This window comes from Rhea pennata, chromosome Z (assembly GCF_028389875.1).
Source record: "Rhea pennata isolate bPtePen1 chromosome Z, bPtePen1.pri, whole genome shotgun sequence".
NCBI lineage: Eukaryota > Metazoa > Chordata > Aves > Rheiformes > Rheidae > Rhea > Rhea pennata.
Genome location: NC_084702.1, coordinates 4,626,525 through 4,653,550, shown reverse-complemented (window position 1 = coordinate 4,653,550; position 27,026 = coordinate 4,626,525).

Here is a 27,026-nt window from a genome sequence, read left to right as displayed (position 1 = left end):
GCAGCATCTGCTCTAAGATGCTCTGTCTGGGTTGAAGCTTCCAACACAGCTGATGCAGCAATTCCCACAGCCACTGGCAAATATGCTTTACAGTGAGTTACAACCATGTTAGCGAGACAGGGCACCACTAGTGCTGGAAGAAGAAAGATGTCCTATTGCGCCTAACTGCACAAACTTGTGCCTCTGTTCGCTGCGCTCTGGGAGCTGCTCTCCAGGCCTGGCTCTTAAATAGACCTCTCTCTGCTGCGGACTCACAGAGTACTTCATCCACCCTAAACAAGAACTACCCATTTCAAAAGCCCCAACTCCCTCTCTTCAGGGGCAGCAGAGACTGCTCCTTAACAGAAGCTACACTTAGAGTGAGTGATAAGTGCTGGCACTTCTTCCAGGAGAGCCTAAGGCTACCTGCAGTTGCCCTTGGCCTTGCCCAGCGTCTCTTACCTGTTAGCAGAGTCACTCTCTAGTCCCCACACCCCACAAAGGTCAGCAGACCACAGTGTCCAACAGGGGCCCCAGAAGTTCAAGGCAGAGCTGAGACAGTGCTGCACAAACTGCTGTGTCTGTTCACTGCATCTGTTAGCTGTGCTCGATAAAATATAATGCAGGAAATAGAGTATAAGAACTGTTTAAAGACAGACCTGTGTACAGCCTTTTTCCTGTTTGGTAAATAATTCCTTAAATCTGTATAGTCTTTATGGCTATCAAGTCTTTGAAGATTCCTAAATTTCTGGATTAAATATACTATGAGATCATACAGTCATCTGCGTTATTCATATACATTTGTAGAAAGACATTTCTCAACTGAGTCCATTACCTGTGTAGAACTGGATCTGATTTGAAGAATCCTGTAAGGAAAAGCCCACTACTTTTGGTTTAATTGCAATGGTTAATACTTCTCAATGTTAAAAATATTACCTCACTTGTTATCAACTCAGCTGAATCTTAACTTTCAAGCATAAGCTTTTGTTTTTTCTCCTAATTTAAAGACACATTTAATAATAGTAATTCCTCTATAAGAAAATCTTCAAACACCTTAATTTTCCTACCCTATGACATAAAGTAGTGGAAAAAACCCTAATATTTACTAGTGAAACTAGAGGAAGCAAAAATGTGATAGGAAAGGAAAAGAAAATAAACTGTCTTTTCACTACTTTTTAATATTAATATATACGTATATATAACTGAAATAAGATACAAATAATGAATACTTTATGACTTTTTTAATTTTTATTTTTTGGAAGCAATTATCTTTTAGTACTTGAGTCTCCTCTAATCTGTTTTCCATTAAAGTCTTCCCACTAAAATAGCATTTATGTCTCCCAGAAAACAAGTATGTGTTTTATTATTTTCTCATAGATAATTTGTTAATAATAATGTTGTGTCTTTTGATTCACAACACCACTGAGTGGGGAAAAAAAAAATGTGAAGGGGAGGAGAACTTTCTTACTGATTTCAAAATGGCCAGAATTTAGCTTCTATGGGATATTTTGAATTATTTTACTTTGCAATTGGATCTTGGGAAATGAAGTATAGTAGAAAATTTCATTCGCCTATGATGGGGTTGAGAAATTGCATTATTATGAATTTAAATCTGTTTTTAAGATTAATAGTCTGATGTTTTGACATTTTGAGACTGACAGATGTCATAACTTTTCATCTTTTACTAAACCTTTAGAAATATATTATTATAGGTATCTTCAATAACTTGTACCTGTGATTTTGAATAATCATGTTTATTTTATCTCTGTTTCATAAGGACTAACAGTAGACTAAGAGGGAATATAACATGTATAACAGGTAAAAAAGCATACACTCATTCATAGAAGGTACTAAAATAATCACAATTGTTTGTTCTGATAATTTGACAACTGAACATATATGTATATAATATAACAGGAATGGATTGCTTAGAAGACTTAAAAATCCATTCAAATTTAAATTGTAATATTCTTTGATAACATATTTTTTGAGTCAAATCTTACACAGTATTAATCATCATCACTACACATATACAAGTTTTAGTCTTTAATACTCAACCTAAATGAGCAATGATTGTACAATAGCAAGTGGCTCATGCCATATGGTTGAAGCTGGTGCCCAGGACCCTTGGTCGTGCTTGGTCATGGAGATCACAATAATCAGGCTTTAGAGCTGTTGGGCGGGTGAAGTTGAGATTGAAGTGGGCTTGTTATCTTCCTTCTCCAGTTTTCCTCACAGATTCTTGATTTTGTTTTGTCTTGCTAGACATCCTTCTTGTATATTCAGAAGGGAGTCCCACTTGTCTGAAGTCCCACTTCTGAAGTGGGCTTATCTTCTCCTATCACTGCCCCCCAAGTGCAACTACTCCCATCTTTCTTTGCCTCTCATTGCTATTTAAATAAAATGCTTAAACATTTTCATATCATCAGAACATTACAAAATACTTGTATGCTGATGTTAGTTGCAATATTTGAGTAAATCTGCATTCATTTTCAATGTAAGCTAAGATTAATTACACAGTGGCACGTAGAACTGAATATTTTGCATAATTTTTCAATATATAGCTTATAAATATGTATATTTCTCAATATATACTTATAGCTTACAAATACATATGGCTAGTAAATACATATATAGCTTATAAATATATATATTTCTCAATAAATGCCTTATATATACACATATATAGGATATATATATATCTTATATATGTATAGATAGATAAATAGATACATAAATAGGTATATATATATGATGTATATATGTATATTGAGAACTTACTATTGGGAAGTCCTCAATACACCTAATCAAAATTAATCTCTAAAACTTTGATCTCTGTAAAAGATCTACACAAGATGACTCTCATGCCTGCTACAGCTACCAACTGTCTATACCAGGTATCTATTTAGTAGACCATCACGGAGATATAGAAAAAGTTCAAAGGCTTGTTGATCAAGTTCATGCTGCGTTCCAGGTAGCTGACTTTATGAAACAAGCATGTGCAATAAAGTCTCTCTATCCATGTTATATTGGCTCATGTCTAGATTCAGAAGGGATATTAAGCATTGCACTATAGCCTGAATTGTATAATTTCTACTTCTGCTTAGATTCTACTTCAGGGTGGAAACTAAGCATTGAATATCTTGAGTTTTAGGTATTTGGTCTTGAACTCTTCCCACTTACGAGATAAACAATGAGGATGAGCTAGGATTGACAGCAGACCACATTCAATATATAAACCAAGAAGGAATGAGTTCCTGTGTAATCTACATTGTGGTCATACTGTTGAGGAAGCTTGGTTCATTGCACTTCATTTAATTAGATTTAATTTTAAAAATGACTGATTGGTTTATTGGCTACAAATTTTCATTTTTGAGTTATTTATCAGCCCTGTATCTTGAGCTCTGAAACAAAGAATTTTTCAATGAACTTGGTATGAGTACTCGCAAACTGAAAAAGAGAATGAAATATCCTAGTGTAATTAAAAAGCAGAAGTACCAATATGTTTAAAGAGTAACTTCCCTGTGGTTTTTAAAGATACTTTTTGAAAAATTGATGCTTGTTGACTGAATTATACTGTGTACCTCAATTGTTACTTGTTAGCTAAACTCCAAAAAAGAAAAAAAAAAAAAAGAAATCTGTCAGGTCAGGGTGGAATATATTAGAATATATTATCTTGGAATATAATGAGGCGGTCATTTAGATTTTTAAGCTCTTAAAATATCTTTCAGCTTTCAAAAAATATGGTCTGTCTAAGGTGATGTGATGAAGTTGTTTATGCCGAAGAGTAGTCCTACATGACTAATACCCAGACAGTGCCAGTGGCTAGGAAGGTCGTGAGTAGAATGTGCTAGGTATGATAAGGTAAATAACGTGATAGTGAGAAGAGGACATAAGGGGACAGACCTGGATGTGTTGCTCAAGACCGAATGAGAATACAGAGGTGACTGCATGTCACTGCAGGGCAGCTGTGACAGGATGCAGTCTCCACTAGTCCACTAGTGTGGGCTATCTGTCACAGCAAGGCCTTAACTCAGGCCTGAACTTCTGGCTGAATACAGAGATATGTGTGGTGTGTGCGCTGTCTGAGCTGCTGAACCAGTAGGTGGAGAAACAGCTAAAAAAGAGCAGACTATTCACTATCAAGGAGGATAATTGGGACAGTCATAGGATTTTTGTGAATTTTCTGTCAGGAATAAGACCATCCCAGAGTCTCAGGGAAGGGGTGATCAGAGGCTTCATTTTAGTAGTGAGCTGCAGGGAGGTGAAAGTATTAGAGTAAAAGTTGGAAGCATGTGACAACTAGCATCAATAAAGTCTTTTTTTTTTTTTTTTTTTCATCTGCATATGCTCAGCTGGAGAACAGATGCAGGGCCTTGACAGCAGGAGAGAAAGAACAAGTTCCAGTGGGGGAGATATCTTTATTTATTTATTTATTTACTTATTTATTGCTGTGCTGACTGATGGGTCACAACCAGTGCCCTTTCCCATCCCTCTCATTAGAGACTCACTTCAAAAGGATAGAGGCATTCCTCCACTTATTGAGAGCTATCCTGGCAGGTTTATTGTTTGCCAAGAGTTCTGATGTTTTGGAAGGATTTCCTTAGATTCTTTGTTATTTATTCAGGTGGGTATTGTAACACTAATTAGGACTTCGAATTGGTCAAAGATGACCACTGAATTCAGAGGCTTCAGTGGAAGATATAGGGATCCAAGAGGTGTTTTTCTCCTGTCAAGGAAAAGTGTTGTGGCAAGAACAGATGATTCCAGTGGATGGACACCTGCTGCACAGCTGACGTTGTTGGCCAGACACTGGTTTATATGATCCTCTTCTTAGTACAAGACTTCATCCACCTTACAAAGTAAGGCAGAATTATCTTTGCCAGCAGGTCTGTTAACCTGTGGATGTAGACTCTAAGCGAACTGTATAAGCAGAGAGAGATAATATTCAGGTAAGCGAGAGAACAGAGAATGAAGAAAAGGGGGAAGTATCCATGCAATAGAATAATAGGAGGCTTCCACTATCACCTGAGAACAGTAGAAAAATCAGAGGACAACCTACATATTAGTGTATAGTCTAGGACATAGACACAGAACAATGTCATTGCTGGAATCATAGAGATATGATGGGAAAGTTTACTTGGGATGGGAAGTGCTGCAGTAGATGGATACAGACTTTGAGGATGACAAGAATGACGAAGTATATACCTGTCAAGAGGTTATGGTTAAAGATAAGATAGATCAACAGATGACATTGTGGTGAGTTTTTACTACAGACTGCCTAATCAAGAAGAGAAAGGAGAGGCAGCCTTCTTCAGACACAGAAGTAAGCCTCACAATTCCAGAGCTTCATTCTCATCTTTACTTAAATCAGATCCTTAGCATCTTCTGGGAGAACAGTATGGCTTAGCACAAGCAATCTGGAGATTGCTGAAATGTATTAGAAAAAAAATGTTTTCTAAGACTTAAAGTTGTGGCTCTAGACAGTGTAAATTTTTAAAATGTGATTCTCTAAGTCACTTTTCTGATAACCTGTAAAAGCATTGACCTTTTGTACTTTCTGAATAGTGTTCATTTTCAGCAAATTTTTGTGTTAAAAGTGGGTCATCATATTAGAAATGTTTGTGGGTCTTTACTGAAACAACAAAGTATTTGTTAGTGCTGAGGAGACCACAACCTCCACAAAAGTTTTACTGAATCAGAGTTGTTTCTTTTCTTTTTTCAGTTGGCCTTTAAAACTTAATTTCCCTAAATTCTTGCAAAAATATTTCTTTCTAATCCCCTACATTTTACTTTTAATTTTCTTAAAACAATTTTTGAAGGTTTTTTTCATGTCCTTTGTTGTAGGTCAGAATCATTTTTTAAATTATTTTTTCCCTATGTTACACTAAATAAATTTGATCCTCAAAAGTTTCACTGAAAACCACTAATTCTTGTATTTCAGACAAACTAGATCAACATCAGTAAAACTAAAATAATCTAAATACTAGTTGTGTCAGAGGAAGTAGATACTGCTTTCTGGAGAAATCTATTTGGAATCCTTGTTACTCATCAGAGTTTCAGTTTGCACAAGGATTTCATATGTGTTGTTCTGGCAGAAGATAGAGTAGATATCTCTCCTTCTAATTTATTCTCTTTATCAGGACAAAGTATGTGCATGACAATATATGTACATCATCACAGGTATTTCCTTAGGCTTTCTGTGGCCTGAGACAGTGATGACAACTGGAAATCAGCAAATCACATTTAAAATCCTGATTAAGTAACCTCTCAGCAACTATATTCATAGTGTCCTAGTAATGTTTATGAGTCTGCAGCAGATTCTCTTTGAACGTTGCGCAGCTTTCCACACTAACATACTCCTTTAAAATTCTGACTATACTAAACCTTACATGCATATTTACCATGAAATGATTCCCTTGCAAGCAAGAAATTCTCCAAACCAAAGATATGATAGAGAATTAGTCATTTGATGTCTCAATTCTAGCTAATAGGTACTGCATATCAGGAAAAAGAAACTGTTTAGATAGATTCAAGTTCCAGACTTCCTAAACCACATAGCTGTGTTTATCTTCTGTGCATTGAGAGAGCTACATGAAAATATATATTAGTGTATAATATTATAATAACATACAAAATAAAATAGTGTACAAGAAACATTTTTGGTTTTGTAAGGGTTTTTAGAAGGCTATAGTTTATGAACACCCTGAAAGGTAATAAGAGAATCAACCTCTTGTGCAGTGAGGTGCTATGGTATATGATCCATAAAAGATTTATACGCCAGCTCCTGAAAGAAACCGAACATCTTGGCATCATCTAAGTTTCAAGAGTTATCTCCTGAAAGAAGGTAGTCTCAAGAGTTTCTCTTTTCGAATTAGAAAATCTGAGGGTATGAATACTCTTATATTTTGCTACTGAATTAAATAAGAAGAATTAAAGAGGCAACTCTCCAAAACCTTGTGCTCCACTAGCACAATATCATCTTCTGTCAGTGTAGTTTATTGCAGTAACATACACTAAATATAGATATATGTCTCTAATACTTTTCCTGAGCTAAATCAGTGCAGTGAACCGACATACTCATTCACGCTAGCAGAACTATAAATGATATTATATGTAGCCATTCACATTCATGTGTAGACTGAGCACTGTCTTTCTTGCTTATAGTAGTTACTTCAATAACCTAATAAGAATAGTCATTTGCTAAATTGTTACATTTTTCTAAGGACATTTCCTTGTTTCTACATGTAAAAGTACAATCAGGTTCTATCAAATTTTTGCGTAGGTGTTATATGGATTAACAGTTATCCAGTGGTTAAATTGTTCTCTTTTATTTTTACAGTTATTTTATTATTTTTACAGTTTCTCAATATTCTGTGAATTTCAAAACATTTCCAGAGGAGCAGGTTAACATTACTTAGGTTACTTAGATTGATATTATCACACTGGCATGTGCTTTCAAAGCATTTTGTTCCTTATTCAAGAAATAAGTAGACACTGCATCTGGCTGCTCACACTTTACCTTCCAGCTGTTACATGTAGCTCTACTTAGTATTGCTGTCAGGTTATTGGAATTCTTTACAATTAGACAGAATATTTTCCAAGAAACTGTGTATTTTTTAATGTGATATGATCATGTATGATAAAATTTTTATGTCTTACAAGTAGTCATTTTCTAAGACCATTTAAAAAATTGTTAATGGGCTGAAAAGAACGCAAAATATGTAAAATAATGAAAGGGAAGTGGAACACTAATTATTTCAGGACATTTCTTTCTGTGAGTTTCTTTATCTCCTCTAAAAAGAAAAAACAAACACAATTCAGTGAGCTGACCATGAGCCAGCAAGGTGCCCCTGTGGCCAGGAAGGCCAATGGTCTCCTGGGTTGCATTAGGAAGAGTGTCGCCAGCAGGTCGAGGCAGGTGATCCTGCCCCTCTACTCAGCCCTGCAGAGGCCTCATCTCGAGTACTGTTTCCAGTTCTGGGCTCCTCATGGCAAGAGAGACATGGAGCTCCTGGAGAGAGTCCAGCGTAGGGTTACACAGATGATGAGAGGGCTGGAGCATCTGCCCTCTGAGGAACGGCTGTGAGAGCTGGGCCTGTTTACCCGGGGAAGAGAAGACTGAGGGGGGATCTGATCAATGTGTACAAGTACCTGAAGGGAGGGTGTCAAGGGGAAGTGGCTAAACTTTTTGCAGTGGTGCCCAGCAATAGGACAAGAGGCAATGGGCACAAATTGAACTACAGGAAGTTCCGCCGGAACGTGAGGGGGAATTTCTTCCCTGTGAGAGTGACAGAGCACTGGAAGAGGTTTCCCAGAGAGGTTGTGGAGTGTCCTTCTCTGGAGATATTGAAAAACTGTCTGGATACGATGCTGTCCAACATGTACTAGGTGACTGTGCTTGAGCAGGCAGTTTAGACTAGCTCCAGATGTCCCTTCCAACCTCAACCATTCCGTGATTCTGTGATTCTGCGAGTGCTAACCAAAGTGTTTCAGCTTTGTAAATAATGATAAAATATCTGAAGAATAATAGCAATTTAATTAGTGATTAATTTCAGTCCCTATTTTGTCTTTCAAAGACAGACTAGCAGAGTAGATGTTGGAAAAGGTATACATTTGGTGATATTTACAGAGAAAGAAAGTATTGAACCAAGTCTACTTGCAGACCATTTGACAGAGAAAATATTCTCATAACAATTTATGAATCCAAATATATGTATGTATGTATTTATATTTTTATATAAATATATATAATGTGCATGCATAAATACATATATATTTACATACACACATACACTTACACATATGTATACATCATTAAGTTGTTTGGTTTACATTTGTAAGAAATGTTGTCTTCTTTTCCCTGAGTAACGCTGAGGAATCTTTATAGCTGACCTAGTATTGTGTGGACATCAAAAGTTAATCATGCGCAACTTATTCCTGTACTTGCAATGGCTATGGGAGATGAAGGATTTCAACCATTTGGTGGAGTTCTTTTCCCATGCTCTTCAGCACACCCTTTGCATAGCATTCCATGCCTAGGAGGGTGATGTCTCTCTTAATGACCTCTAGCCTCAAGTGTCTGACAACATTTCTTCAGATAGTAGTGGTGGGAACAATATGTGACCTCTTTCTTTTCTGGGATTATAGCTAATAACACTTTCCAACCTTTTGGTGCCATTTGTTGAAAGATTATTGCTGAACTTCAGGTGACTGCAAATTTGAAAAGCTGCCAAATGGAGAGGATAAGTTCAAAGAATTCTGAAACTTAAAGTGCCCACAGTATGACATCTGTCATCTTCAAGTGAAATGGTGTTATAAAGTCACTACATAGAGAAGTTGTCTAACTTATAATTTTCTTTCAATTTGAGAAAGGAGTAGAGTCAGAGCTCTGACTCAGGAAGTGAAACATTAACTCTAAATTATTGGAAATGTTGATCACAATAAACCTACATCAATCTTTATCTCCTCCACTTGTGTGCCGAAATATGCCTGAGTATCATTCTGCTATCTTGAAGCCATTTCATTTTCTCCTTAAAAAGGGAGAGATTTAATTTGGTGATACCTTATTATACTTAAATATTTTCTGCTTTTCTCATGGATGTCTCATTTAGGTGTATGAGACTACATTTCTTTTTTGTTCAACTAATTTTAAGATCTTTTAAATCTGTCTTGAGCCACAAAAGTAATCATCACTAACTACTAAGAACCATAAAGAAAAATTATCCTTTTCATGGGTAGATGATGACTAATGTTGGACTTCTCAATAACTTAGCCTCCAATTTGAGACAGCTTTCATGTTCTCATACTGTTGGAAATTAGATCTTATACTTCCTGGAAGGCTAACCTAATAAATTTTTGAACTAATTACATAAAAATATTAGGACTTCTTGTGTACATCATTTTCCATTTAATTACTAAGGCTAAAGTTGTAAAAGTAAGTCAGGAATCACGCTAAGAACAGTATCATCATGAAGAAAAAAAGAGACTCTTTGGCTGCAGGAATCTTTAGCCCCAGGCACTTCTAGATTCTGGACCAGACAAATCAAAAATTGTAAAAAACATCCTTTTCTAAGTTACATCATAGTATTTCAAGACTAATGGTAATGACAAACTCTAACTTGCAGCTTATCACTAAGGTGAAATTTGTTGAAAAGTGTAATTTATATTAAAGTGAAGAAAATATTATGGAAGTGGAATATTTCCACCTGCTTCACTTGTGACTCTAAACTCTAGTAACAATACTCTATGTATTCCAGCTTCTCAATGTGTAGTCACCGTTACAGTTCATGGACTCCTCCTATGAGTCATCTATCAAATAAGTCACCTACTCTTGAATTTTCTTGTTCAGCTCTACCTACATCCATTCAACATACATACTATATTTCAATCATGAAAAATTCACCAAATTTCAGTGAAAATCAGATTTCTTTCAATTTTCAAAATTTTGGTAATTGTTAATTTAACAAAGAAACCAAAATTTTCAAAGGATTAGCTGCAGTATTTTGGGCTGTAGAATACATCAGCAGCAGAATTAAGGAGTGATATAAAAACAGAGTTTCTGAAATTATGTATAGCTACAGTTATTCATGCGGGAAACCCATGACTTTTAAAAATTATAAGAGAAAAAATGTTTCAGGATGGATACATTTCACAATTCCATTGCATTTAATGAGACATTTCATAGGAAAGCCAAATTCCATTATACATTTTAAGAACATGAAAGCAGCAATTAAATAAATTTGAGCTAAGGCTTAGATAACCCCACTGTCTCTCCCAGCTTGGTGATATTTCTATGCATGACAGAGTAGGCTGGAACTGGCAGAGAAGTTGTCTGTAAGGAACTTTTATAGACATGATATTGTAGTGTACTGCCTGCTGTGAGTTTGGATACTAGGTTAATAGCATAGAAATGTAAATAATTAAGTAATTAAACATGCCAAATATCAGAAGCGGAATGATATTATAACATTTTAAAGAGAGATCTGATCTGTTGAGTTTTCTATGTTCTTCAGTGGCTTCTGTGAAAAGAAAGAACATGAAATGAGCATATTTAGGAGCATATTCTTAGATAGTCTTAACCACTGATATATGGAGTTATTTAAGAGTCATGCTATTAAAAGAAGGATTTATTATTGCATGTTTTACAATGGCTACTGACATTTTAAACCAAATAGCTGTTAGAATATTCCACGCTAATGGATAGTAGCTAATGTAGATGTTATTTAACAAAATATTTTTTCCTCAGGTTTTAGAAAATGCATTGTAGTGAACAATAAGATTGAAAACTGACTGGACTTCATCCATCAGATATAAGGATTGATAGAATATAGAAAAATTTGGGTGATAATTTTAATTTAGAACAAATTTGCCTATATTTTTAATCTGAAAAGTTTATATTATAATATGTATTATACAATATATATAAACTATATTATATTAGCCTGTATTATAAAATAATATGCTAATAGATAATATAATGCAATAATATATGACATGTAATATCATAATATGAAGTATTATAATAAAAATTATATAAATATAAAATACTATACACTATAATTATAGTGCTAGCTGAAAGTGATATGTCTTATAGTTGACTATAACTCTGCTGATTGGTGTAGCGAACTTTTGGAGCTATGTTTGAAAGTTACTGTTTGATCTTGAAAAAATTGGCAGAAAAGGGAGGGAAAAATGTATCAAGTCCATCTGAGAGGCTTTTTTTCTTTTTTTTAATATTTCAATTACATTCATTTTTTATTTACAGATTTCTTCATTTTTTTATGAATCTCAGAAAACTTTGTAACAGATTTTTTTTTTTTTTTTAATTCAAAGGCAAAAATCAGGACACTTTATTTTGAAAGTAGTGTTGAAAATAAATATTTTATTTTTTATTTTTCTTTTTTTTCACCAGTGAAAACACTAGATTACAGCAAAAAAAATCAAGAAAAAAATATGCATAAACATTTATAGTTAATAAAACCAATTCCACTATGATTTAGGCTAGGCTTTTACCATATAGATGTCAATTTAGTAATTTTTCTGGTTCTTCCAAAACTACTTATGATCTAAAATATCTACAACTAGTATTACTGTCAGGGTACTTTTCCTGTTCACATTTCTTCTCTTAAAAGATGTCCATATCTTCCATTACTGTTTCCAGACATACACAGTAAGATTAAATGTGATGATATAATAATTATCTCATTAAATTAACCCTTGTGATAATACCTGAATTCCAGATTAGAAAACTCTCAGAAGCATGTATCTTTTTTAGTAGCTTGTATCTCTGTACACTCTTTCCAAACTCTTTCTTTCTCAGCTTGAACACAAGGGAGACGATTCACAATAATCTGTTTTTTGCTAGGCAAATATTTCATAGTTTGCATGAATACTGTATGAAAAGTGGCTGAAGAAGACCTTAGCTGCAGCTGTTCAACCAGCTGGAAGCCATCAGAGGATTTCAGAAGACGTAGTTTTTGCCCTTCATAGTTGTTAATGCTCTCTTACATGTTCTTTCAAATACAAAGTGATTTTATCAGTAATGCAGTAATTTTTGTTGTTTTCTATTAATACCTGATTGTTTATTGCCAGTCTCATATATGTAATGTATAGACTTAAAAAAGAGCCCTGATATAGAGGTACCCCCACTTTTTCTTTCAAGTGAGAATAAAATTATAAAGGTTCCCACACTCTAAGATGACATTTCATTAGAGTATCAATCCACTAGGATGAATACAGTAGGATGAGGGAAATCTTGTCACTGAGCTTAAGTTTTCAAAGTTAGAGCAGCTAAAAATTTGAGAACAGACTGCAAAGAAACTTTTCTCATTGTCTCATTGTGCAGAAGAAGGACAGAAAGAGGACTGTTTTTTTTCAGTCAGTCTGCACAAATGAGTAACTTTCCATAGCTTTCTACATCCCTCTCCCTGTAGATAGCAGGAAAATCTTCTCTGGGACATGACTTTAAGTTTTGTTTCTGAGGCAGGCAGCTTTTTCAAGAGTCCCGTTCTTGCTTCTCACTTCAGTGTGCTCTGTGCTTGCTTGATGTCCTTCCTTACATGTTCACTTCACACCCCAGGAGGTTCTTCAAGATGACCCGCTTTGGCTTCCCTTCTTCCAGATGGCTCAGTCCAACCGTATGTAAGACACAAGTATCTTCCATATTTATCCAGGTTACATTAGCCACAACCATTTTAATAGAACATGGAGTGTTTAGAAACTTTGAGACAAGGAAACAAATAGACTGTGTTATAACATTACATAGTTACATATGATACCAATGTTTTACATCAAATTATTTTTGCCTTACTGCCACTGTAGAAATGAAAAATAAAAATATTTCAATAAAAATAATAAACCCAAAAGAACAGAAATCAAGGTACTTGTAACATGTGAAACCTGAAAGTAGACTTAAAATCCTCTCATTTGTAGCACTGTATGGGTGAGGAAGATATATTTGTTTAAAAAAATCCTTCAGAATGTGTCTCATTTGATCGAGGTGTAGCTGTTCCACAAGTTACTGTGCATGAGTAGAACTGTTGTACTTGTTCATGTATTTACTCTTAGCTTGTGGCAGAGGCGAGCGGATGCGACGTCGTGGCCTAGCCCATTGTTTTTTTAGATAGTCATCAAATTCAATAAAGTCACCCAGTTCTCTCAACTAAAATAAAAAAAAAAAAAAAAAAAAAAGAAAAAAGTTACAAAAGCAGCACTGAAGGAAAAATGTAATCTCATTGTGTAAAAAACCCCACAAATATCAGAAATTTCAAAGTATATCCAGTTCTTTCAAACAGTAGCTCCACCTTGTTTTAGTGCTAAACATTTTAGAGAACTATCCTCAAGCCTACAAGACCAAGGACAAGTTCACAGAACAGACTGCATGTTTCAGAGTTTCTCCAGAGATTTTCATTTGTTACTGTGAAAATCATCATTTAAACGAAGGCATTCTCTCACTCTTGTTTCAGCTAGACAACTAAGATAGTGCAATAGCAATGCAAACACCATTGGATGGAGGCAGACATGGATGTATCCGGACAGAGAGCTACAGGTTTTCCTGTGCAATACTACTGCACTGTGCGAGACAGGCTAGTGTATGGGTTGCTGAGTTAGAAGGAAGACAATTTACAAATCTTGTTCCTTATGAGGAATTTAATTAAAAACTTAATTTACACAATATGAACAAGTGAAAGTGATTTATGAAACTAAAATCGATGCTCTGATGTATAGTTGTTTAAAATCCAAAGTTATATTGAGCTATGCCAAGGAAACTTGTAGACTGTGTGTAACCCTGAAGATAGTTTCTAAAATTGAAGATGATTGTTTTAACTTGTGATTAGGATTTGGAAGCGTAAGGTATAAACAATAACTCTTTTATCTCCTAAGAGCCCCTACTCAGCAAGTATTTGAAGCTGTGCTTAACTCTGTTGTGAACAGTTCATCTGATGTCAGTAATTCTTCTTTGCCATGCCTGGCCTTAATCAGGTGCATACATCTTTTGAAAGATTAAAACTTCCATTTCCACCTTACATAATTCTGAATCTTCATTTATTCAGAGCTGGTTTCTATTTATTTTAACGGAAGTTGCAATTTCAATTCTAAAGCTAAGAATCTGTGTTCACAGCATCTATAAATCAGTGTGCATAAGTACCTATATATTCATTTATTAATGAACTTATTTTAAGAAACGAAAAGATAGGTTTTGTTTTACTAGTGTGTATTAAAGGTGCAGAAATCTTGACTGTACTTGCCTTGTGAGAGGAAGGCGTTTTTAGTACATACCTTTACACTGTGAAAACACTGCATCTGTTCATATTTGACTCTATTTTTGTAAGGGCTAATTAAATGTTCTGAAGTGGAATTTAAAAAGTTAACTAGAAGATTTACTGTATCAAATTTCAAATTAATTTATATTTCAAGTGCAATCATTTTTTCCACATTAAAGAAAAAATATGCTTGTATCTGAGTTTTTGCAAACTTACCTCCCAAATATTTTACAATCTTTGGTAATACTATATACTGTAGTATAAATTTATTAATTAGTAAGGACAACAATCTCTTTACACTTCCAGTAACAAAAGATTGTTATAATGAAATGTTACAATCTTGCTGAGTTTTCATTTTCTGTACATAAGGACATGAAATAAAATAATCCTACTGAATATATTAAGTTGTACAAAATTAACACGCTGCATGAGATTACCAGACAAACATGAAATGCATGAATTATGAAGCCTTGAATATAACTCCCCAACTTCAGAAAAAGAATCAAGTTTTGTAAGCTACATTTAGGAAACTCTGACATTAAGCATTGTATTTTCTTATTTTTATCAAAATAATGTCAGTGTCATCTCCGACTGAGATGTTATTTCAGTCAAAGTCACTGCTTATAATATGCAGTATTTTCTGTGACAAAAAACTGTATGGCTAACAAAATGCATTTTCACTAAGATAAAACTAGAAATGTAGTTAAATAAAATTTATAGGGCAGTAGATAATTGCATCATCTGGTAACTAGCGAAAGATTTATTTTTCCTATTATTTATAAATCATCCAAGAGAGAAAATATATTTCTGCTTATTCTTGTTGGCTGTAATGCTGTGGTGGCTAAAGGCCACAGCTAACATTATTGTGCTAACACATCTTTTAATGCATAGTTATACTTACACATTATTAAAAAAAAAAAAAAAAAAAAAGAGTTAAGATTCATAGCTTTTGGCCCTAACGAGCTTCCTTTCTAAGTACTCAAAAAACTCTTCTTATAGTGGCAAAAAGAAATTCCAGTTTATATGTAAGGATTGTTACAGAAGCGATTTACCATAAAGGGAAAAATTCCAATAAAATTCCATCCAATATTTTAAACTAAAAATAAACTTTAAAGTTTGCTTTTACTTTGTCTTCCTTCAGAAGCTCTTGGAGCTCTTTATCCTTCCTGGTATGTCAAGAAAAAAAAGTGTTGCCTAGAATCCCTCACTAAAGAGTTTATAAGAAGCTACCGAATTCTGTCCAATCATTACTAAATTATTATTTGGAGAAGAGAGAAGAAGTATCCTCTGAACCAAATCATCCAACTTTGGAGATTCATCCATCATTACCGGTTTGTGTGTGTAAATGTGCATGTATGTGTGTGTGCATGTTTTCTCTTTTGTTTTCAGTTATCAGAAAACAGTTCCTAGATTTTCTGAAAGATATTTATGAAAAGAGACAAAGCCCTAAAGAAATCAGTTTAGATAGTTAAAGAGCCGGCACAGTTCATAATGGTCTGACCCTCTACACAATGTCAAAAGCAGACTGAGGGAAGGTAGCAGAAATTACACCTTTCACTCTAGGTAGTTTGCATGCAAGTAGATAAGACTTGCTCAGTCATGTGTTAACTTATTCTCATAGCTGGCAGTCCACTTCGTGGTGGTATCTCAGCTGTAGATACATTTACTAGTATAGGAACTTCTCTGTGACGTGATTTTTTCAGTCAAGAATTGAAATGCTTTGTTACAGATTATTTGAAAATAATCTGTCTTTATTATTTTTTTTCACCTCTGCTGTTTGCAATCTGGCCATGCACAAGAACAGAAACAATTGAAGAGATTGATTAATTTATATTGAAATATAGATCAGTTAAACTAAATTATAATCACATTGACCTGTGACAAAATTCCAAATGACTCTGTTATTGACAATACTGTAAAATAATGATGCTGCAATAGCTGGAATCCAGTTCAGTAAGTCCTCTGGCAACATCTGTAATACCAAGGAAACCAGTGCTAGGGAATGTTTTATGGCACTGACCCTGAATGGTGCAGAAAGGCACCAGTTAATACAACTGAATTCTCCTTGCCTCCAAAACAGTTAACCAGTGATGGTCTCAAATGCCTGAACTCTGCCAAAGAATTTTTTGGGATACTACTGGTTAGCCCAGGCTGACCACCTACTAGAAACTCTGCTAGGAATTTAACAATGCATACCGATGTATACAGAGGCTACTACTATCCATGACATTAGAAGTTTGGTACAGAACACATACCATGTTCATATGTCTCAAGCGGTCTAAGTCTTCTTCAGGACCCAAATTACGTTAAGACATATTTGTTTGGAGCAGCTGACCTCAAAGTTCCTGAAACAATAAGAGTAAAAGGTATGAGGCTGCCAGGGTGGTGTAGAATGATTGCAAAAATAAATGTTACACATTCTTGTGGAGCATGCAGGCACACTGAAATAGTGTTTGGAGAAGAGTTGCAGGTGGTAGGAAACAAACCATTTTGCACAGGCTCTAAAATAAGTTTCCTACTGTTGTTTCTACTCAACATGAAAACCAACTTGGCTAAATATTGTCAAACGGTTACAAATCCACTCTAGTTAAATTTAGCTCAGTTTCAACTGAGTGCTTGGGAGACAAGAACATACCTGTCATGCAGTTTATGCTTATGAAGTGACATTAGATTTATTTCAAATCCTATATTCTATCAAGTAAGTCATTGAGTTAGTGGATTTTTCTTTTTCTTTCCTTTTTTTTTTTTTTTTTTTTTTTTTTTTTTGAAAGTGAAAGAATGTTTCCACAATGAAAATGATATTTAAGTGTAAGTTAATTTTAGGTTAAAGAAATTTTACTGATATGACACAAAATACTTGATTTTAATTAGTTTAACCAAACTTTAAATTCTTCATCAGGGTATATATAGTTATTTCCAGAGTCTTTGTAAGGCTGCATTTCTCTATCTACAATGTAGAATTTTTTACTGACTGAAGTCTGTAATGCAACATGGGAATTGTACGTTTGAGTAAGCAAAATATTCGCCTGTCCAGAAACATCAGTAATACTATTAAATGGAAGCTTCCAAATGCTCCTGTATATGAAAATACAGAAGAGATCATGGTTGGTGAATCAAAATTCCATTGAACTCCTTATTTCTAAAAATGGTCAGTAGAGGATGGTTAAAAAGGAGAATGAGTAACAGAGCAAAAATAGAAGGAAGTGATGCGGGAGGAAGAGCTTGTGATGAATAATAGACTAATTTACTATTTTAATAATGGAGAGTTTGTTGTCAGTTCAATAAAAGAAAAAGGAACCTTACAGCTTTTAGAATGTTTCTATGTTTCAATGTGACTGAAAGCTAAAATTTTAAAAATATGTTCAGACCATATATTTGGGAAATTCCTACTTCAATAAAGCATAAGGGAATTCAGTCATATTTTCTCCTTATTCAGATGACATGTTCTAAAAGACATGATCTAAAAGTTTCCAAGGTCTCTTACTTCTAATAAATAATTGGACAAGTTTACCTCTTCAGTTTCTTCTTTCACTTTCCTGTTCTTAGATGTTGTCTGATTGATTTCTTAAACTATGAAAATGTGTTTGAGTGGGTTTTATGGAGGGGTGGAAGGAGGAAAGGATTGCTTTTTTCTGTTTTCTTTTTTCTTTTCTATCTTAAAGATGCAAATGGGAAGAATCCTAGAACTTCAAATGTAGGACTAGTTCATTCTGCTACAAAGTTGTATGAGCTATATTTCAGGGAAATTCTTATTCTTTCTACTTTTCCCTGATTATGATACATTTTAACAAAATCAAAACAAAACCCCATCTTGAACTCATTGAAAGCTGGAGATCTGAGATAGGACAAGAGAGTATAGAATGAATGCTCTGTCTCCATATCGGTCTCAAACTCAAAATGATGACTGAAGATGACCTGCTTCTTCTGTAAAATATTTACTGCAAAAGGAAGGACAGGATTGAGGAACATAAATCCCAATTCTCATTAGCCTTTACATTACTAATCTTCAGCAGCAGCCACACTGTGTGGAGTGGCTTGTCACATATGCCATTGTAGTATCCTGGTTGGCTGAAACATGCTGGTTTTAGACTTCTGAGTATTTCTGGCTAGTACCACAGCCTTTCAAATGATTATTCGTGTCAGAATACAAGCAGAAAAGAGTTTGCAGGATATAGTTCTGTGACCCATACCACAGCCTTGAGTAGTAGCACTGTAGATAATTCTTAGCCAGAGGGAGAGAGAAAGGACATCGAGGAGACTCTAAATATTCTAAATCTTTCACAGTTTTCAATTTTAATGTTTGAGTTGACAAAAACTCTGTTTGAGGTTCACAGAGCTCAATTCAAACATCGATAGCTCGAAGTTTGCTAAATTCCAACTACAGTATCACACAGCTATAAGCTTATTTAGCAGGCATGTTACTAACATAGCTGCTTTAAAGTGAAGAGTATAATTAATCCTAGCATCCCATGTCAAAACAACAACAATAACAACCACAAACAAACAAACAAAACTAAGAGACATTGTTACTCTCTAAACTACACATATTGCATAGTGTGATGGTAAAAAAATCCCTTTTCTTTAATTTTTTCCTATTTAAAAGGAGAGAAAAAGACAGCTCTAAAACACAAGCTGTCTAACCATACTTTCAGTCTGAGAAATTATTCCACAGGATATTTACACATTATTTCATACCTTATTAACAAACACTATGTAAAATATTGGTCAAATTATGTAAATTCATGCAATCTTTGCATTCAATTAATTATACTGCACAAAGTTGCTGAAGTGGTTTTAAACCATGGTTTGGGCATCATCTGAAATCCAAGATATTCTGTAGGTAATGTGAAGAGTGGTTTATTCAGAGAAGAGATAACAGATGAAAGACAGATTTTACAATTTAATTACCAGAATTTTGAAAAATGATTTAATAATCAAACTAGTTTGGATCTTATTCTAACATTATTCTGACCATGATAAACAGGTATTACATGGTCTTATTTGTTAGTTGTTGTCAGGTAAATATGATTAAAATGTGACCTGGTTTTTCTACCAATGAAAAAGAGGCATTACTTTCTCTTATTTTGTTTTAACAGTTAATACAAGAATAGTCATAATTCTCATTTTATAAATTACTTCCCTGTAATAATTGCTTTATTACCATTATTTGATACATAATAATCCAGGTGAAAAGATTTTAAAAGTTTTTTTCCCCCCTTTTTTTTTCTAGTCTCTGTAGTCAGCAAAAAAGGTTCATACTTGTTCTGCACTGGCCAGAAAGCTCAATTTTCTCTGCCTTATTGGCTGGAGAAATCAGTGCCTGACTGAATCTTTTTTTTCAATTTACAAATCACTGTTGTTGTCCTATTAATGGCCCTTCAAGCACATCAGGCCAAATTCTGCCCATTTTATTCTAGTATGATTCAAGAGTAATTCCAGTGTCAGTTGTAGCTGCGTATGGACTGTGGAACACAGATCATCCTATAGTATTCAGCCAAAGAAACTTGCCATTGTTTCTTGGAAGTTTTGATAACTGGAGCTGTCACAAAGGAACTAAGTATAGGAAGATCACAAGAGTAGAATCACACCACTCAGTGATTTACCAGCTACAACTTTATTACTAGGTGGGGAAGGAATAACCCTGAGAATAGAGATTTCTACCCTATGATTTCTGAGATATCTAGTCTAAGATATCTACTCTATGACACAACTACATAACACACACAAAGAAACCAGAGCCTTAGTCCGTCTGGTCCTGCATGTCCCATAGGCCCTGGAAAAGAGGCCCTTCACCCTGACTACTTGGCATGTCTATGCCCTGACTACTAGCTTGGCTCCTACCCCGTGCGACTCACCTTTTGATCAGCTAGACAGACAACCATCTTAAATTCTTACTGCTTCTTAAATGAGATAGTCAGCAGAAGCTACCAATGACCTCACTAATCTCTGCCCTTCTGCATCCCTGCTCTCTCACTTTCTTCATATCTAAGGCCCATGAATGGGTCCCACCAGGGTTTTTGTTATCCTCTGGTCCCCCCAGGTGGGTTATTGAAAGTGTGAAATCTGTCTCTACTTTATTTTTCCAGCTTGTATTGGATTAACCTCATCATTTCAAGCTGGGCAAATGAAGTGGAGAGTTCATTCATTTGGAGAGGTTTAATTTCCAAACAGTAATGGAAAGCCAGATCTTCTTTTTTAAGGCACACTTCTGCTTAGAAAACACAGGAAAGAAATGACAAGGCTTCCTGATTCGGGAAGATATCACACCTCCTGCTTTGTCTAGGTGTATTTTTTTATTATATATATTCTATATATTTTTGTTGTATATAAATTCTATATATTTTTGAAAGGTTTGTCTGCCTCCTCAGTTCTTAGCAGATGTATATGCAATATTCTATTGTATTTCATTTTAGTTATAAAAAGCATTTTAAGCACAAGTGTCTGCCTCTGGCTTATATTTTGTTGTACCTCCAAAGATCTCTGTAATATAACTGGTATTTGGTAGCCAGTGCTGGGCAGCAGTCATTTCTGCCTCAGAAGGAATCCCAGGGCTTTGTAACATTTCTTATTAAACCACAAAGTATGAATTGGAAAAAAAAAATAGTTTAGCTTTTGGAATACAGAACTCCTCTCTGGATGGAATACAATCAACAATGTTCAAAGAAAATACAAATTGAAACTGGAATTGTTCTCAACTTATTTAGCTTCAAGGTTTCTTTGTGTGTCTTTTGTCTAATATTTTTTCTAGCATTACTAAGTTTTGTAACAAAATATACTGCCTTTATTCACTGATTTTCTCTCATTTATGTCCTTCAACTGTTACAGACACAAGCAGACACAGTAATATTAGATTAACTACATAAATTATGAGTTTAGCTTAGCTTTCAGTGCATCATAACAGGTACGCCAAACTACAATTAACCTGTTTGTATTTTATGCCAATATGAATCTTGTGTATGTGGGCAGAACTACCTAAGTTCAGAAGCATGTATGGAAGACTAATCCCCATTAATCTCTGAAGACGCATAGCCCCAGGGATGGCACTGTCCCAGGTATGCACGGCAACAGGACACCAGCTCACCTAGTAATGAGTAATGGGAATCAGCACAGTGATAATGGGAAAGCCCCTGGCACTATATGGAGGAGAATGTTGTGAGAAAGGCTCCTTCATTCTGTCGTAGGCAGTACTACTCTGTGAACTGAATTGATTTAATATAAATAGACACCATATTTTCAAAACTTTCTCTCTTTTCGCTCACATAAAGACTACTGGCAGCTGCTCATTGTTGAGTTGAAGAGATTTTGTTTTTCCTTGTCTATTAGAGTGGTTTGTTTACTGTTTTATCAAAATGGGATGAATGAGGCATTATAGACGAAAACAGTCACATTAGAGCCATTTAACACTGTTATCAGTGCATCATCTCTCCCCAGTTGATTATAACCCTCCAGTTATTGAACTTCATTTAACATGTTTAGCAATAAATTTTGGAATGTGAACAGTTTTCTGAGGTTATCATAAAAACTACAGAGAATGTGTTTTAAATGATTCCTAAGTGGAGAACAATAGAAGTAAATATAAACTCACATGCATAAACTCAAATAGCATGAACAGAGGAGTTTTGCAGCTTTTATCTCTCCACTGCATTTTCGCCATCCCATTTCAGTGTTTTAACACATGTAAAATGGAATTGATCTGGGTTGTGAAAACTATTTTCACATCCAACTAGATGTTTGTAGATGAAGGGAAGGGAAGGGAAGGGAAGGGAAGGGAAGGGAAGGGAAGGGAAGGGAAGGGAAGGGAAGGGAAGGGAAGGAAAATGCTTCTTGTTTAATGAAATAGATATCAAAAAAATATAAAACAAAATTGTGTAAGCTCTTCAGAACTGTTATAAGATCTTATACCCAAAACAAAAGCATGAGAGCTGATAGGCATATAGACATAAAATTAATGTGATATTTAAAGAGATTTTATGAGAGAATTAAAGGGATACTATTATTGCCTAATAATACAGAAACTGAGAAATGCGTTTGTGATTTTTTAAATTAGATAATATTGACTTGTGTCAATTTCACACCTATCTCAATGTCTCATAAATTTTTATTGTCCTGGATTATTTTTCTAAAATCATTTCATTTCCATGGAAACAGTCAAATATGTTAATAACATCAGGTTATCTTTCAGCAATGAAATTATCTAATATCCATAGATCATTTTTGCTTGTGGGTAACCTCTAAGGGCAAAAAGAAAAATTCTCTCAAATTGAGATAAGTGAAACACTTGTCATAGAACATTATTACAATAATTGTGATTAAAAACTTAAAAACACTTCTGTGTGGTTATTTCTGAATAGATTAACTTGGATCTTTAAAATACAAAACTAAGAAAAAGGTAGAGGAAAGTATCTTCATTACTGCATGGCAGAATGCATCATCACTGGAATCTCTGCAATGTGAGGTAGCAGAGTGTAGCAAGAAATACTGGCAGGCTTCAAGACAATAGTTTTTATATCTTTCCATAGAGTGGTGAGCCAGGAAAGTCCAGGAAGGTACATATGCAGAAATGGATTGTCACAGCTGTTTGCATTACAGTTTCTTCATTGTTAGTTAGACTACTATTTACAAGTTTCCAATTAGCAAGGCTTGAATTGAAACCTAGACTAGTTTGAAGTCAACCAGTAAAATTATTTGGCTTTCTTGTTAAGTGTAAAATAATCTTTTTTATACATAATACAAGAGAAAAGAAAGCTGTTTTTTCCACCTGGTTTTATTTTGTCTTTAATGAAATGTACAGAAGAGTAAAAATAAAGATTCTGATTGTTTCTAGAATTGTTTTTTGTCTTTCTCAGTGTTTGTATCACTAGCTCTGAGACCCAGGTAAAGATGTTTTGCAGATTTTTCAGGGTAACACATAAACATTGATTCTATTTCATGTAGTTCTGCTTAGAAAAGGCAATAATTGCAAGAATGCATTTACCTAAAATTTCTTCCAGAATACTTGCTAATAACAGTAATAAAACAACAGTAATAGCATCTAAAAATCCTCTGAAAGGCAGAAAAGTTCAAAGCACTTTTGAAACAGGTGTACAAAGATGCTTGTTTTCTTATCAGACGTTCTTTTTACATTAAACGTCTCTGGTAAGTGTTCATTAAAGAAAACTTTTCATCATCTGCTCTTAAAAACTTGTAATAGTTCTTTCTACAGCTTTGTTTTCCAACTTTCTGTGAAATTTAACAAGCAAGATTTGCCAATCTTCAAAACAAAATATTTTAAAAAATTAAAGATTCCAATTTTTTAATGGTTAACATTAATGAAACCTAATCCCAAAGCAACTAATAATTTTTCCAAGGTTAGGATAAAACTTCATATTTTAAATGTTGATTACAAATTAATTGGTAAAAGGTTTTCTGAAGAAGTTACACTTAGAAAAAAAAAAAAAAAAAACAGAAAAAAAACTTCCTGTAAAGCTATCTGTAACTTTTTCTTTTTTCAATAACTTTTCTTCTCAAGGTATTATTCAGTTTATGAGATATGCATCATACAATATATATTTTACATGTTTGGATAGAAAATGAGAATGAAATACTTTACGTGAATCCCAAACATTTGTTATTGAAATTTAATTTCTATTTCTACTTGTTGGGTAATGAGGATAAACCAACAGCCTGATGGAACAAGCAGCTCTACATCCCCAGATCCAACCAATAGTAAGGCTGAGTAGATATTTTCAGCAGTCACACAAACAAGCACCTGTTTTCAACCTACATATACGTATATCCTCAGGTTAGACACACGGATGAGCACAGACAGACAAACTCAGTGCTCACACAAACACAAACAGCAACAACAGCCTCATCCTGTTCCCCTCTCTGGCTGATTTGAAGGAAGGTCCTTTAGTAGGACGTATATATATGTATGTATAAAGTAGATCCCTCCAGGATCTGGACGTGGGCCCTCAGACTGCCCTATTGCTCTCCCTGGATCCCTGGTCTCCCAAGTCACTGGTACCTGGACATAAGACCATGCCCAAGGCTGCAGCCACCGATCTCAGTTGACCCTCAGTCCCTACAATCCCTCACTGGCAGTTTTCTAGGACCACCAGTCCCTCCAGTAGCCAATTCACTTGGGGCATGACTAAGATGTGTACTCACTAGGTCCTGCTTCACACCCAGCCAGCCCTTTCTCTCTGTAGTTTTGCATGTTTTTTACTCTGTAAATCACAGAATTCCCACCTTTTCTCTGCCTCTGGCTCCTGCCCTAAACATCTTATAAGAAGCTTTGTGCAGTTTCCACATGCTCCCCACATCATCCTGCCATGCATCACATACTCCAGGCAGTGACCCCTTCAGTCTAAAAGGGGCTTCAGTGAGCCGCTGCCATGACTCATCTTCCTGTCTTTCACACCTGAACTGTGGGGCTGGGACGGCCCTGGAGCAGCCAGTAGGGTGTCCGTTTTCCGGGTACTGTGGATTTCCCATCTGCTGTTTTGCATCTGTGCCCCTCTGATTGTGCAGATGAGCCCTCCATAGGCTGATACCTCTTCTGAGATTAGCCCTGGAGTAGCTGGGTCCGGATATTATTCAGATTCGCCCACCTGCTCTTTGTGCCTGGGCTCCTCAGTGCTTTTGGAAATGAGCTTTAATCACATAACCTAATGCTATTTAATTCATATTTCTAATGAGCAGCTTCACTGCACCAGTTCTTTTCATAATAGAATTCTGCAGAATCCAGTATTTTGCCTAACATCAAAGAGCTCTGTTTTGCATTTCTCTGGTATTTGCAGCTTTAGCCTAAAAGATTCTTGCTTGGTTTACATTTGATTTTCTTCTGTTCAGTAATAAAATGTCTTCTTTTAGCAGTGATTAACTATGTATGCAAATATAACAGGCTAGATATAATAAACTACATGTATGCCTTGGTGACAAATGTCATCACGCATATCAATATAAAGGTATAATACAGCTATCAGAAGAACATGATGCTGCTTCTATCATGGGATACGACATGGTTGTTTCTCTGCATACTGTGTGCAGAATGTGTGCCCCGAGCACTCTACTGCTCAGTATCTGACCTGAAAAATCCATAAAATGAGCAGTTGTGAAACTCATAGCTGCATTCCTATTTCTGATTCTCTTTTATAGCCCATTTTCTCCACATTGTTCTGTATCACTTACTGCAATATAATTGTGATTTATTTTTCAGTTGGAAATTTTGATCACTTTTCCATGACTTTTATTTACTAACACAAGTTCATTACTTAATTGACTTTCATTTTAATGCTATTCCAAAGCTATCTATTTTACTACATAAATATGCCACAAACACAAGTGTTGCAACTGGTATGATGCGGGAGACTAGCTGTATGACAAGCAATCTACTGGAAGTGAGTACTTCCCCAGATTTTGGAAAGAAGAAGAATTAAAGCACTAAGATAACAAATTAAAGCCAGCTGGCTTATTTGAATATTCCATCAAACTTATCTTCATGCTCGCTGTTTTCAACATGTTTCCTCTTATATATTTCTCCTCTCTTTCGTTGTTTAATGTTTTGATTATTATTTATTTATTTATTTTATTTTCCTTTCTTTATATCTAACAAAAAATAGATTTGTTCAAGCAAATATCTTTGCACACATATTTTAATTGTGTACCTATAATATAAAAATATTCTCCTCTTCATCAGTGTATGCGTTTATCTCACAACATTAAAAAGCCTGGAAAATTCCTAAAATATTTCATGAACGTTGAAAAGGTAATATTAAATCAATATTAAATTTGATATATTATAGTCATGTAATTATTACAGTGAAAACTGTCAAACTTCATTCTGTACCTGATCAAAACCATGACACTGGATTAAGTAGAATTGCTCTTCATTCACTAAACTCTAGATGAAGTTGTTTTTTTGTTCCTTTCATGATTTTGTGTTCTTCCAAATACAGCCATGGACGTTAGCCCTCTCTATACAGGCTCTTTTGAAAAGTCTTAGAAAGCCTTGAAATATATTCTTGCACTTTCTCCCAGCAGTATTCAGACCTCAGATAGTAGGAAGCTTTCTACCTTTTTTATTCTTTTTTGTGATAAGAGTATTGATTACTCTCTAATGCACATTAATCTGGCTATTTCTCTTATTGCTGGTTACATACTGCCTCCGAAGTATGAGATAAACTATCCATCTGTAATACATTGCCTTTTTCAAAGTAAATCTGAAGCATTTCCTTATTGTGTAAACTAGTTATCTAGAAAATTGCCATTATTTTAGAAAAGGACAAGTTTTTTTTTCAA